Source organism: Protopterus annectens, chromosome 2.part2 (genome assembly GCF_019279795.1).
Source record: "Protopterus annectens isolate FY-2018-M chromosome 2.part2, PAN1.0, whole genome shotgun sequence".
NCBI lineage: Eukaryota > Metazoa > Chordata > Ceratodontiformes > Protopteridae > Protopterus > Protopterus annectens.
The window spans coordinates 480,961,625-480,976,026 of NC_056730.1; the positions used below are offsets into that span (position 1 = coordinate 480,961,625).

The following is a 14,402-nucleotide window of genomic DNA, read 5'->3' on the forward strand; positions in this document are numbered from 1 at the left end:
ATCTGGGTCTAAGACCGAAGTCAGCTCTGTGATCCTCTTCTTCCTTCTCTTCGAAACCAAAGGAATGTTCCCATTCAGTTCCAAGCAGTTTGTCAGAACTGCCTGAAAAGTTATCTAAACATCCTATGGTGTCGGCAGTTCCCTCTGCACTGATGGGCAAGACAGACTCTGCACCTACCACTACTTCAGACATGCCAACTACAGCCTCAGCACCAGATGTTTTGTCGGTACCAAAACAGGCTACTTTGATATCGATGCCAAGAACAAAGTACTGTCCTTCAGTCAATTCCTTTTCGGACTGACTACTTAGTCCATTTATGGAACTGAGACCACCTAGGTCTCCTTCACTGTCCTCCGATCCACTAAGAGCCTGTTAGAATTGGATATCATGAGGCTTATGGACCATCTTTTGATGGCGAGGGGATTACGTTCATCAATTCCCAGGCAAATCAGCACTAGCACCTGTCCTCTTTTGACACAGACTCATTTTTCTCCTCCAACTTCATTTGAATCTTTGGAAGCCTTGGCACCAATGTACCCAGCTCCAACTGCCTTGGTTCTGATAAGGGCCTCTTCTCCGGAACCGAGAATTGTCTTGAGCTCCTCCGATTTTTTGGAACCAGAAGTCTTCCGGAGTTGAGAATTAGTCACTGGTTCTGAGGGACACAGGGTTCAACTTCCTTTTTACTGGAACTGTCTATGCCCCTCAGTGCTTTGCCATTTATTGGCTCAACCCAGGCTTCTGCTATGTGGGCTACCTCTTTGGTGCAGGGTGGGACCACGGTTCCAAAAGAGTCTGTTTCGGTTCCGGGCTCCCATCCCTCTACAGGAGGGCTGAACTTTCGGATCACAGAGAAAGCCTTGTCCATTGTGGTCTCCCAGTCATTGCCATCCCTATCGTGCCATACTTCTGCATCCCCTTGACCAGAACTACCATCAGCCTCATCCCTGGAACAAAGGGTACAAAAGCCCCAGGAAAGACCCACCTTGGTGGTTTTCTCTTTGGATACTTCCCCGGAGCATTCTCTCGAGGAATTATATAGAAGAAAAAGTGCAAGAGGAAGCACTTGGACTCCCCGGAGGAGACCTTCACTGAGGATACTGATTTTCATGAGGGGAAAGGTTCCCCCAGGTTGCCCCCTGATGATTCCTTTGGGGACATCCCAGAAATCCTGAAACAGAGGGGTGGCTGGTCTTCCCTCCAGCCTTCCTTGGAGGAGTTTGTATACCTGGAGGCTTTTTGTGCCCAACCCTGTACGTCTTGGATCTCTCCACCTGCTGACAAGTTCATTAAATTGATTGTGCAGTGGGCCTGGAAGATTCCTGACTCAATCTAACTGATCCCAAAGAGGCCTGACCGGATCCTTTTTGCCCCTAAGGAAGAGCAGCATTGGGCTAAGGGAATACCTGTAGACACCATGGTGATAGTGGCAGCCACAATGAAGGAACTTGCAGAGGAAAGTCCTGCTATCCATCCTCCTAACAAGGAGTCCAGGACTGTGGATAGGTTTGGGAAGTGCATTTACACTTCGACCTTTGCTCTCAGGTCTTTGAACTACATGGCACACCTCACCAGGCTTCAGAGAGATTTGATCAAGGAGCTGGGATACACTCTCACAGGAGCAGTAGCCTAAGGGATAAGAGACAAAGTTGCACTTCAGCTCACCACCCTCGAAGCAATTTCTAACTTTTCCATGAGGCTAATTGTCCATGCTGCCGAAGGGACAAGAGCAGTGGGTTCAGACATAGCCATTAGGAGACCTGCCTGAATGCACCTGTTTGACTTTGTGGAGCTATTTAAATCTTCATTTGTCAATGCCCCTTGTGACAGAACATCCCTTTTTGAACCCAAAATAAAATACACAATGGCCAGATGTGAGAAAGATGGAAAGACTCTTTCTGCACCAGGGGTCTAGAGATGCTTTCTCTGGTAACTCCTACCAACACTCCTGAATGGAGGCCCAATTGCCTTCCTCTGGAGGCAGTCAGGGGACGATTAACCCTGCACCAATCTGCTTGGCCACAGATAACATCGGACAACACTCTCTTGGCAGCCCCCTTGGGAGGAAAACTCACACTTTTTTCAGACAACTGGCACATTGTCACAAAGGACAAATGGGTCCTAGACATAATTTTATGAGGATACCGATTCCATTTTCACACCTTGCTAATGAAAAGAGGAATGCCAAACCTGCCACAAAATCAATGGGCAGAGGCACAAAAACAAATTACAGCTCTCATGGACATGAGAGCCATTCAGCTGGTACCTACTCGAAAGCAAGGGCAAGGATTTTACTCAAGACTGTTTCTAGTGCCCAGAAAGGACAATGCCTGGAGACCAATTCTGGACCTTTCAATTCTAAACACTTACAAGTACCCAAATTCAAGATGCTAACACTACAGCACATTGGGCAAGGAAGCATGGCTAGTAACGTTGGAGTTCAAGGAGGTATACCTGCATGTCCCTATCAGACAAAGTTGCAGAAGATACCTCCGTTTCATTGCAGGTTCAACCCATTACCAATTCTTTGCACTGTTCTTTGGCTTATCTACTGTGCCCAGAGTCTTCACAAAGTGCCTGGCACCAGTAATTGCATACTGCAGACAAAGAGGAATTCAAATATACCCATACCTGGACGACTGCCTCATCCAAGCAGAAAGCAAGGACATTCTCTTACATCATCTGGCATTTGTAAAACATACTAAATTGCCTGGGGTACACAGTAAACGAAAAGAAGTAAAAACTAGTACCCTCATAAAATGACATTCCTGGGTGCCAGCTTGAATACAACGCCCAGAAGGCTTATCTTACGCCAGACAAACTACAACCGACTCAGTATTTCAAAACAATGGCAACAAAGACCCAATTAACTGCAAGAAAAATTCTGCAGGCCTTGGGCTTCATGACATCTTGCATACTAATAATATAATTTGCAAAGCTGCATATGAGGAAATTACAGTGGTACCTAAAAAGCGTATTGTCTCAACACAACCACAGCTTGGACACAATGATATCTCTCATTCCCTGCCTACAACAGGAATTCCTATGGTGGTCACAGGCATGTCACCTCAACAAGGGTCAGCCTTTCACCTTGCCCCCAGCCAGGCAAACTATCACAACAGATGCATCAGATTACGCCTGGGGGGCACACATGGCAGGACAGTGCATTCAAGGCATATGGACTGCAGATCAAAGGAATCTGCACATTAATCAAAAAGAGATGCTAGCTGTACAGAAAGCTCTGACAGCCTTCAAGGATCTATTACATCCAGGACAACTTACAATAAAGACAGACAACACCACAGTAATGTGGTACATAAACAAACAAGGGGGTACTCATTCCTACCCTCTATGCAGGCAAGCAATGATCTTATGGAACACAGCTCTGGCTTACCAAGTTCAGTTGCAAGCTCAATTCCTGCCAGGACAGAAGAACACATTGGCAGACGACTTCAGCAGAAACATCAAGGATCCCCACGAGTGGAAACTAGATCCACAAGTATTTGCAATGATAACTCAAAAATGGGGCCTTCCAGACATAGACCTGTTTGCCAGTCCTCAAAACTATCAGCTAACAAAATTTTGTACAAGGACACTTCACCATCAAGCTTGGAAAGTGGACGCACTCTCTTTCAGTTGGAAAAACCTGACAGTATATTGCCTCTCCTCACAAAGGTACTTCTGAAAGTCAAAAAGGAGAGACCACGACTGATTCTCATAGCCCCAGACTGACCACGCCAGCACTGGTACCCGCTATTGAGGAATATGGCCCACGGCCCACCATGGATATTACCACAAATTCCCCATTTGCTCACACAACAAAACAATCATATTCTTCACAGCCAGCTCAAAACCTTAAATCTAGCTGCATGGCAAATCAATTAAGCATCCAGCCAGCTCCTTTTTCCCAAGCAGTTCTGGATGTTATTCTGGAAGCTAGGAGGCCAAGCACCAGGAAGGCTTATTCGGACAAATGGAAAAGGTTTTGTGCCTGGAACCAAGATAAAGGCCAAGACGCAATTCAGCCTCACATGCCTCACATTCTACAGTATTTAACTGAGATGTTGCACAAAGGACTTTCTTTCTCCTCCATTAAAATCCATGCTTCAGCTATTTCAGCCCACTACAACACGGATCCACCTTTAATTTCGCATCCACTTGTAAGGCAGTTCCTCAGAGGGGCAAAAAACATTAGACCACCCAGGAGAGCTCCTACACCAATATGGGACCTCAATTTTGTTCTGGAAAATCTAACGCTACCTCCTTTTGAACCAACTTTCTCTACAGATCTTCAGTTCCTGTCATGGAAGACTGCCCTGCTGCTAGCAATAACTTCAGCTAGAAGAGTCTGAGCTACAGGCACTAATGGCAGTGGAACCTTTCCTCATTTTTCATCAAGACAGAGTTTTGCTACAAACTAATCCTTCTTTTATGCCTAGTGTGGCTTTAAATCGAACCATCCACTTACCCACCTTCTTCCCCTTCCCAAATCCACAGAACAAAGGTGAGAGACTCCTGCATTCCTTGGACATTCACAGGCAACTTCGTTACTACTTGGACAAAACTAAGACTTTCAGAAAATCTAACCAGCTCTTTGTATCCTATGCTACAGCTTCTCAAGGGAAGGCTTTATCAAAGCAAACCATTTCCAAATGGATAGGTCATTGCATACGTTTCTGCTATATACCCATCATGGAAAACCAGTTCCTACTACCATTAGGTCCCACTCTACCAGGGCAACAGCTACTTCTACAGCCTTTCTCAGGGGGGTTCCAACCAAGGAGATTATAGAAGCTGCAACTTGTAGTTCAGTACACACCTTTACCAAACACTATCACTTGCCTCTTTACTCTAAGACTAGGGTGGGCTTCGCCACTGCAGCTCTGCAGGGCCTTATAGCCTCCTCTAACCCTCTATGATACCCCCCCATCCTTAGCTTTGGGATTCAACCCAAGTGTGATGACTGCAGCAGGGTAACATGATGAACATAGTACAGTTTTGTAACTACCATAAATGTAGATGTTCGAGTGTTCACCCTGCTGCAGTCCAGGTTATCCTCCCTCCATCCCCTCTGATCTACTGGCTAAATCTCTTCAATACCTTACTGATGTATTTACTTATAGCTGAAGGGATTTTGTGTTTGTGCAAAGTTTACTCAATTTGGTACTAATTGCCGACGACCTTTTTGGGGGCACCTGACATCTGGGGCAAGAAAAACTGAAGAAAATGGCGTCTGTTGCAATATTATATACCCCTGGTGCACCGACGTCATGGAAGAAGCGACAGCAACAGACGTCGGACCAAGACTTTGGAATTCTGGCCGACTGCGGGACCGCCTGACGACAGGATAACCCAAGTGTGATGACTGCAGCAGGGTGAACACTCGAACATCTACATTTATGGTAGGTACAAAACTGTACTTTTCTCAGTTTCTGAAGAAAGCCAACAGTTCGAAGAGCACAATAATTCTCATTGCCCCATTGTGGCCTTGACAAGTTTGGTTTCCCTTCATTTGGCCTCACCTACTTCGGAAACCTTGGCTTCTGGACCCAGCTGCAGATCTGTTATTTAATCCAGAAGGAAAGGTTCACCTGAATCTCCAACATCTCAAGTTCACTGCATGGCTTCTCCAATTCCCACGATTGCCAGGCATTCTTCTCTTTCCTCTCCTGTCCGTCAAATCATTTTGGCCAATCACAGACCTTCTACTAGGAAACTGTACCAGAGTAAATGGGAAAAATTTGCTAGATGGGCTCTTAATGATCTGGATCCTTGTACAGTCCCCATGCATAAAGTATTGGATTTTCTGTCTGATCTTTATCAGACTTGGTTCTTCAGCCTCTACCATTCGGGTCCATCTAGCTGCGATATCTAATTTCCGTACTGGTTTCGATGGTTCTTCACTTATGTCACACAAACTTTGTAAAGTCTTTATGAAGGGAATCGTGATGTTAAGACCTCCACTTAAAGAGCACATTGATCCATGGGATTTACCCCTAGTTCTACAATCTCTTACTCTTTACCCTTTTGAACTGTCAGCTATTTGTGGCTTAAAATTTCTGACTTGGAAAACGTTTTTTTTTAGTAGCTAACATTTCTGCAATAAGCGTATCTGAATTCAAGCCTAGTCCTGCAAACCCACCTACATAATATTTCACAAAGATAGGATCTCCCTTAGGACTAATCAGTCCTTCTTGCCAAAGGTATTTTCATAATCTAATATCAATGAAAACCGTGTGCCCACCGGTCTTTTTCCCTAATTTCACCAGTAAGGAAGGAGAGTGTTGTCTACATTTATTATAGACAATTACGTTTTTATCTTCATAGAACAAAGGATTTCAGAAAATCTGATCAACTATTTGTTGCCTTTTCCTCACTTTCCTTAGCTAACCTAGTTTCCAAGGTTACCTTCGCTATATGGCTCAGAGATTGCATCATGTTTATCTGTCATTCAAAGAGACTTCATTTTCCATCCCCTGTGAAAGCCCACTAAACTAGAGCTGTAGCAGCTTCTGCAGTTTTTCATGCCAGAGCTTCTTTGGATGACATTTGTGCTGCAGCCACATGTTTTTCTCCTCTTACTTTTATCACACAAACCTTTCTCATGACAAGACTTGAATTGGACCAGGTCTGTATGGAATGTGTGTCATCCGGTTCGATGGTGCTTAGACAAATTCTTCTACAGGATCTCCCAAGATTAAGGTAGCTAGGGACTCTGTTCCACAGTCAAGGATTTTGTGAAGATTAACAACATCAGATAAAGAACTTGTCTCTTACCATAATGTTCATTCATTCTGTGTTGTCGATCTTCATTAATCCTTTACATTCCCCCCACTCCTTCCTCTGGCTTGGGACTCTTAATGGATCAAATTTTTTTTCCGAGACTGGCTTCATAATAGGGGAACAGATCTGGTCTCTTTTTCTTGATTGCTGTTTACTGTCTATTTGCCACTAATTTAGGCAAACTTGATCTGTGGTAATTTAGAAAGGAGCATTATGGGCAGAGCCTGGCTCAAGAGTTTGGAAGATGCGAGCTGAGGTCAACAGCCGAGTTGTTTCAGAGGCTTGGAACCAAGCCCCCACAGTCAAGGATTAGTGAAGTTTGACGACACAGATGGAATATTATGGTAAGGCATAACTTCTTTTTTAGTCACTTCCCACACTTCCTTGGCTACCATAACAGAATCCTTCTTAACCCATATTCCTAAATACTTCATTTTATCATATCCCCATAAATATGGGTATAGCTGAAGGAATTCATGTGTGGGCACACAGTTTACAGCTATAGCCTTTGTTTTATCTTCAGTAATTTTATATACCAAAAAAACTTGGGACTTTTTCTGAATGTTCACAACACTGAGATGTTCTTTGCTTGTTCTGTCAGGTACAAAATAATATCATCTGTAGATAAAGCCAATTCTCCCCATACCTCTTACCGTACCAATTAATATCCTTGAATTTCTGAGTGCCTTATTTTCTTTGCTAATGATTCTAAATATAATGCAAATAACAAATGGGAAAGAGGACACCTCTGCCTGGCTGCTCTGTTCATATGCAACGTATCAGGGATGAACTCTCCCACTTTAATTTTTGCCTCCAATTTCTCATATATCCCTCCTAATTAACCTTATTGTTGTATCAGGCAATGTTTTGCTTCCATTGTCTTACCATAAAATCCGAGCTTACTCTGTCGAATGCTTCCTTTGCATCAAGGCTCACCAATAACAGCAGTGTTTTCTTACATTTCTTCCCTCTGGATCATCATTGTTCTGCTAATGTTGTCAAATGTATGCCTTTTCTTCCACAAAACCACATTGATCCATATCTAACAAATTCGGTAATACCTTTACCATTTTTAGCCATTAGAGTCATAAACAGGCCTATTTGAAGCTGGATCTGATGGTCTTTACTGTCTGCCACCACAGCTTTTTCCAGGATGTTGGTATTTCCGCTCCTTTTAAAATACTGTGAAACAAAACCTTCCAGATCTTTATAACTTTCGTCCCTCCTAGCTTCTAAACTTCCACCCAAATGCTATCTGTTCCTGGAGATTTTCCTGCTGATTGATTATGGATCACTGTTTTTATCTGATCTCCTCCTATCTAATAATTGTTGAGCCTCATCTACCTGTAACCTTGCCATATTTAAGTCTTCCATAAAAATTCCATTTCTGGCTCTTTTCTGATTTTCCCATTTCTCTGCTTCATACAGATTTTCATGACATTTCCAAAATCTCTCTAATACCTCTACAGGATCTGGGGTTATTTTTGTAGCTGTAGGCTCCCTAAGTTTGGCAACACTCTTTCTACTTTCGATTGCCTAAGTCATTGTGCTAAAAGTTGCTTAACAGCAGTCTTTCTAAACGTGTGCATATTATGCAGATTCTCACCTGTTTTCTCTTTAGCACTCTGCAGTTGCATTGCTCCTTTTATAAGCATCCCATTATTCTGCAAAACTAACTTTTGCCAGCCTTTCTAAATAATTCTTCTTGCATCTTAACCTTATCTTTCTTTTTTTTATTTCTACCCTACTTTTATCCCACTCACTAGCTGTAACTTCTGGAGAACTTCTTATCTTCCCTAAAGATCCCCAAATAATTTTCACTACCCGTTCCTTAAATTCCTCTGTTTAACAGGTAAGTAGGAAAGTGCCAGTATTCTATTTTTACTTCATTACCCTGCATTTTTGTCTTGGTTATTATTGATGCATGATCTGAAATAGTTACTGGAAGTGTGACAAAACCCTCAATTAAATATTTTCATAAATTTCTACATTAATCTACCTTTTTTTGTTATATTTCCCTTCTAGGCCCCCAAATACATTCTCACTGTTGCAAATCGAATTCCATTCCCCACCTATAAATAGTATTCCCTTCTGAAAGCTGATTATTTCAACCAAAAATGTCTTAAGTTCCATAATAGCAGTTTTAGGTGGACTGTAATTACATGTCACTATAATCCTCCTCCATTGCCAGTGGACCCTTACTACTGCAAATTTACCATTATTATATTTTCCCCTCTTCTATCGCTATGGGAGCACCTCTAGTAATTCATATAAGTACTCCTCTTTTCCTTTGTCCCTGATATTCTGTTGAATATTGATCTTGAAATCCTTTATCAAATTTATATACTCATTTATTTCCAAACGTGTTTCCAGTACAATTGCTGTTTGCACTCTATATTTCTTAATGTAATTAAGTATTCTTTTCCTTTTGTCTATACCTGTGAGACCATTCACATTCCAAGATAATATGAAAAGTGTCACCATTATGATAAAAAGTCATAGCCACCTATTATATATGACATCTGTTTTAAATGTCTGTTTCCAGCTTTTGTGATACATGCACTCACTAATGTTTTGCAGGTTGGTCCTTTATACCGATGTTTATCTCCATTTGAAACTGTCACATTTTGCAAGACTTTTTGTTTTAATGAAAACCTTAAAATAAAAAAAAAAAAGCACCCCAGGACACCTCCCAACACCTGTTAATACAAACACACAAAACTATGTGCATCCTCCTATTAGGAGTATTAAACTTTATTATTTGTACATTTGTTCCAAATAAACAGCTGCAAACACAGACCTGATTTAAAAAACAAAATCTGTCTGAGTGGCTACAAGGTCAACACCAAGAGAAAGGCAATGGAAAAAATTAGTGCTTTCATTATTTTTTATTATCTTTTGGAACTTCCTCAGAAAACATAAACCTTTCTCATGACATGACTTAAATAAGGAAAACTCATTCTCTCAAATTTTTCCACCAACCAGATACAGCACAGTATTAAAAATCACTGATTTAATTAATTCACCCGTTCAAATTATCAATCAAATATCAAAACATTAAAAGCTTAAAAAGGGTTTCATTTTTAATAAACTTTTCACATTTATACTTTCATTAAGCCCTGAGAATTTATCGGCTCTCAATCTTAATCGCCACTTAAATTCTCAGACTTCTAAAAAATTATTATATCGTGAAACAAAGGAATCTTGAACTTGTTTTTGTATACTAAAATGAAATTTCTGAAAACCTACACAGACTGAACTTTTGGTTTTTGAATCATGCCTGTGTTTTGTTACTTGATTTCAGATGTCAGAAGTTTATTTAAACAGGCCTGATTTACCCTATAGTTAAGGCTATCCATGCTAAGATGCATGTTGCTGCCTGTGCTCATACTTGAACTAATTAGTTACCTATTCTTTTTGTCTTTATTCCCCTTTCAGGTGTGAAAAACAACTTGCGTGCTTTCAGAAAATGTTGACTTCAGCCTTGAATAAACCAGTGTTTTGGCTTTTTTATTCCCCTTTTATCAGTTTGTCTCTATGGCAATATAATAAAAGACATATTTAGCCATTGAAACATTTATTTCTAAAGGAAACATTTCTCTATATTCAGTGGTCTCTTATGTATTGGTTTCCACTTAAAACTTGTTAGATTAGCCAAGGGTTTTAATCCAGATGTTCACCTATGCAAAAATAAGAGAAAAATTTTCAGATGTACATATATTATGATCTATATGTTTTTGGACTCCCCCCACCCCACCCCCCCACCCACCTGAACAAACCTTTTTTTCTCGTTTTGTATTATAATGCCTATATTTCTTAACACCAAAAAAGAAGAAAAAAATGCATCTGTTTACTTTAGTATCTTTATCCCATAGTTACTAAAAAGTCTGTACTATATAACGAGCAATTTATATCATGAAAAGTTTTATAGAAATGTTAAGAACAGAAATTGTTTTAATTAGTTACCTTTTCCTTCCTCTTCTATTAACATTAATGACATGAAGTGAGGCGAATACATTTCATTTCTCTACAAGTTTAACAAAGTCAACAAAAGTCCATTCTTTCCACCTTTTCATGTACAGCCTATTTCACAAATGTGATTGAAGCTTTGTAGTTTCACATGTAGGCACTAATTTCTGTGTTGCTGGTCTTTCTGATGACTTCCATCTCCCAACTCCAGACTTTGTTCAATCCCAAGGTATTTCCAGTTCTTCTAGTCAGCTCCTATGCTCTTCTCTGACACTCGAGCATTTTCTTTTGAAACATTGGAAAAGGTTTCACTGGCAAAGTCTATCCATGCACTTTATTGTCAGAAGAATGAGAAACCGAGTCCCACTCTGCTTGATGGCTCTCTCATTTTTGGACAAACTTTTGTATTTCCTCCTTAGCTTGTTCTGCATAAAAAGTGAATTTGATCCTCCAGGAAAAAAAATATTTTAAAGACAGCTAGATACAGCAGCTTGAATCTCACACCTGCCTGTCAACATTCCCTGATTGCTGGAGTAAATTTGTTTCACTTCTGCCTGGTGTGCAGTGAATAATCATTTTCTGCAAACATTCTGTGTCTCTCACGTTTAATACTTTGCTGTTGTGCCACAATTTTGTTATGGTCATCTCTTTTTGCTGGTAGGATTGCATCTTCACTGATACAGGTCTTGGCTGCTTTGTCATGGCCAGGCTTGGAGCATAACCAGTGTATGTGCCCTTTTAATTAAGAAATCGTGCTGTGAAATACTAGTCCATTGACTTATTTGTGTCTTCATAAAATTAGTACAGTCTGTTCCTTCCAGTTTCTGTGGTCTTGCAGGTTTTCCCTATGTGCTCTGTCCTCTAATTCTATTTTTTGAAACCTGTCTTCTTGGGCAGTCTCATACTCTGCTAGCCTTTTCTTCAGTTCGATCTCTGATTCTTTTCAGTGTTATCAGCTCATGTGAATATTTGTCTAAATCTTCTTCCATGTTTTTCCAGCCTTTTGTTATTTGAGGTGATTAAAACAAACAAGCTGAAGGACTACATCATCTCTGAGCATATTTGACTTATTTTTTCTTCTTGATTACTGGAAGCCATGTCTTGTACCAAAGCTGGAGCTTGAACAGCTTTTTTTGCTGAACAGCTGCAGGATTCTTTCCAGTCAGTGTTTCTCTTCACCTTTTCTAGTTGATTTTCTTTCAGGCCCTCTTAGTTTCTTCTTTGCTGGTATCCAGGCAGTGTATTTACTAGCCTGTATAGCATTGCCACCCATCTGCTTTTTTTCTGGACTATCCAGAAATCATACTGATTGCCCGGTAGTCTGAAAACAGTGTACAAACTTTGGCATTTTGTAACAGACTATCGAAATTTGTTAAATCTGTGGATTTACTATGATTTTTTTTTTTTTTTTTATACAAAAAGCATAGTAAAATGGCAGAAAAGAGGCTTCATGAATGGAAAAAGAAGGCTTTCCTGGCATATGAAGCAGAAGGATTATCACAAAATGGGTGGAAATTGGGCAGAATATTGATAGTGATGTCACAAAATGGGTGGAAACTGGGCGGGATATGGGTGAGGTTATATTGTATGGAAGGGGCGTGACCTAAGTCCTGTTTTCTCCACAATGAAAGGTGGCAACCCTAAGCCTTGTAACTAAGTTTATTAAACGTGAAAGAATCCCTGGCCCTTTTCTTTCATTTTCTTTTTTCAAACTGGGAGAGGTAAAGTAATGCTGTTGATCAGTGTGCAGCTGTCTTGGAAGTCTCTGGTAACCTTAATTTTAGGTTGGGTAATGCCTGTGGGTGCAGCTGTCATTTTAGGACATTTCCTATATGTAGAGTTAAATTTCATTTTTTTGAAGCTGTACACAGTTTTTCTGTGTGTGTTCTATAGGAGGGTGTTCTGAAAATGTATTTAGTTTATTGTTTAGAGTTTTCATTAAAACAAAATGTCTTAAAATGTAATGTAGGTTCAAATGGTGATGACAAGAAACAACTGTAAAAAAAGCCTTACATGTAAGACAAAAGTTGAAAATACACATTAAAAAATGTGCAATAGGTGGTAATAATAGCTTTTTATCATAATAGCTACGCACTGTCCATATTATCTTGAAACATAAATGGCCTTATAGTTATGGACAGAAACGAAAGAGTATTGAATTACATTAAAAAATGCAGATTGCAAATAGTGCTGCAGGAGCCACGTTTGGAAAGAAATGAACATGTGAATTTGACAAAAAAAAAAAAAAGATTTCAGAATGGATATTCAGCAGAATATTTGGTATAAAGGAAAAGGGCAGTAATATTAATTGCTAGAGAGGGTCCGATGGTGATAGAAGAGGGAAAAAGACAATCAGTGTAGATTTGTGGTAGAAGCTTCTGTTGGCAAGGGAAGAAGATTACAGTGGCATGTAATTATATTCTACCAAAAACTGCCATTTTGAAGCTTTAGAAAATTTTGGGAGAAATAATCAGCTTTCATTTGGAAACTGGAGATTGATTTGCAGTAGTGAGGATATATCCAGGGGCGACTCGACCTATAGGACTGCAGCCCCCCCACCTGTAGGAAAAAAAAGAAAAGAATGAAAATGAGAGTCCCCCCACCTGTAGAAAGAAAACAGAAAAAAAAATCACGAGTCCCGGAACTCCACGCATGCGTGCTTGGAGTTCCTGGTACTCAGAACTCCAAGCACGCATTTGTGGTACTCAGAATTCTAGACTGCTGTGTTAGGCAGTCCGGATAGGGAAAAAAGGGATCTTTACCCTGCCAGCCCAGAAGTCTGTGCGGTGATGACCGCGCAGACCGGAAGGTAACCGGACTGCATCGCCCACAGGCTGGAGGCTCCAGCCTGCTCTTGTGACGTCTCACAGGTAAACAGCTTGCGTGGGCTGCTATGGGAACTATGGAGGATGAACAGAGTTGCTGGTTCGATCTATGGAGGACAAATGGAGTTGCTGCTATGGACAAATGGAGGTGTGTGTGTGTGTGTCTGTAAAATGCCCCAGTTTTGCTACATACTGGTGACTAGAGAGAACACATGGTGGTGGGTAGAGAATACTCGGCCTTGAACCCTGTACCTTGGGTGCAGGTAGTAAGGGCCTGAATTCCCTACCCACCACCATCTGTAAAAAATGTTCAGATTTTTGCATCATATTTGTTCTATTCCTCATAAAATTTGTGGTTTCTGTATGTTGTTGCTGGCAAAGTCAGTAATGCAGTGGTGCACTGGTAGCATTGTTGCCTGACAGGTACAGGTTCTCTGGTTTGATTCTTTGCTGGGGTGCTTTCTTTGTGGAGTCTGCATGTCTTCCCATGTTACAAAGACAAGTGTCTGGAGTGTTTCTCCCTGCTCTGCTGAAAATTGGCTTTTGTTCCAAGTCAGACTTTCCTGGTTAACAAATGTTAAATAAAAATAACAGGTATTTGAATTTCAGACTTCATATTCTTCAGAAAGTACATGACCTTTTATTCTAGCAATTGTCTAAGTTTATAACATGGATATTTGAAATTTGTCCTTATTTTTGGGACTTTATTCCCCCATTATTGGCTTCATCCAGGTTTTTTGTGCTAAGGTTGAGAACTGTGGTGAGAACTGAATTCACTGAATATGTTTGGGGGCTGTATTCCCCCATTATTGGCTTTGTACAGG

General features: G+C 40.7%; 1 protein-coding gene across 1 annotated transcript in view; it reads left to right on the forward strand.

Moving 5' to 3' along the window:
• IQGAP2 (IQ motif containing GTPase activating protein 2) overlaps window positions 1-14,402 on the forward strand; it is a gene marked incomplete in the record, with an annotated part of 4,327,392 nt that overhangs the window by 1,168,914 nt on the left and 3,144,076 nt on the right.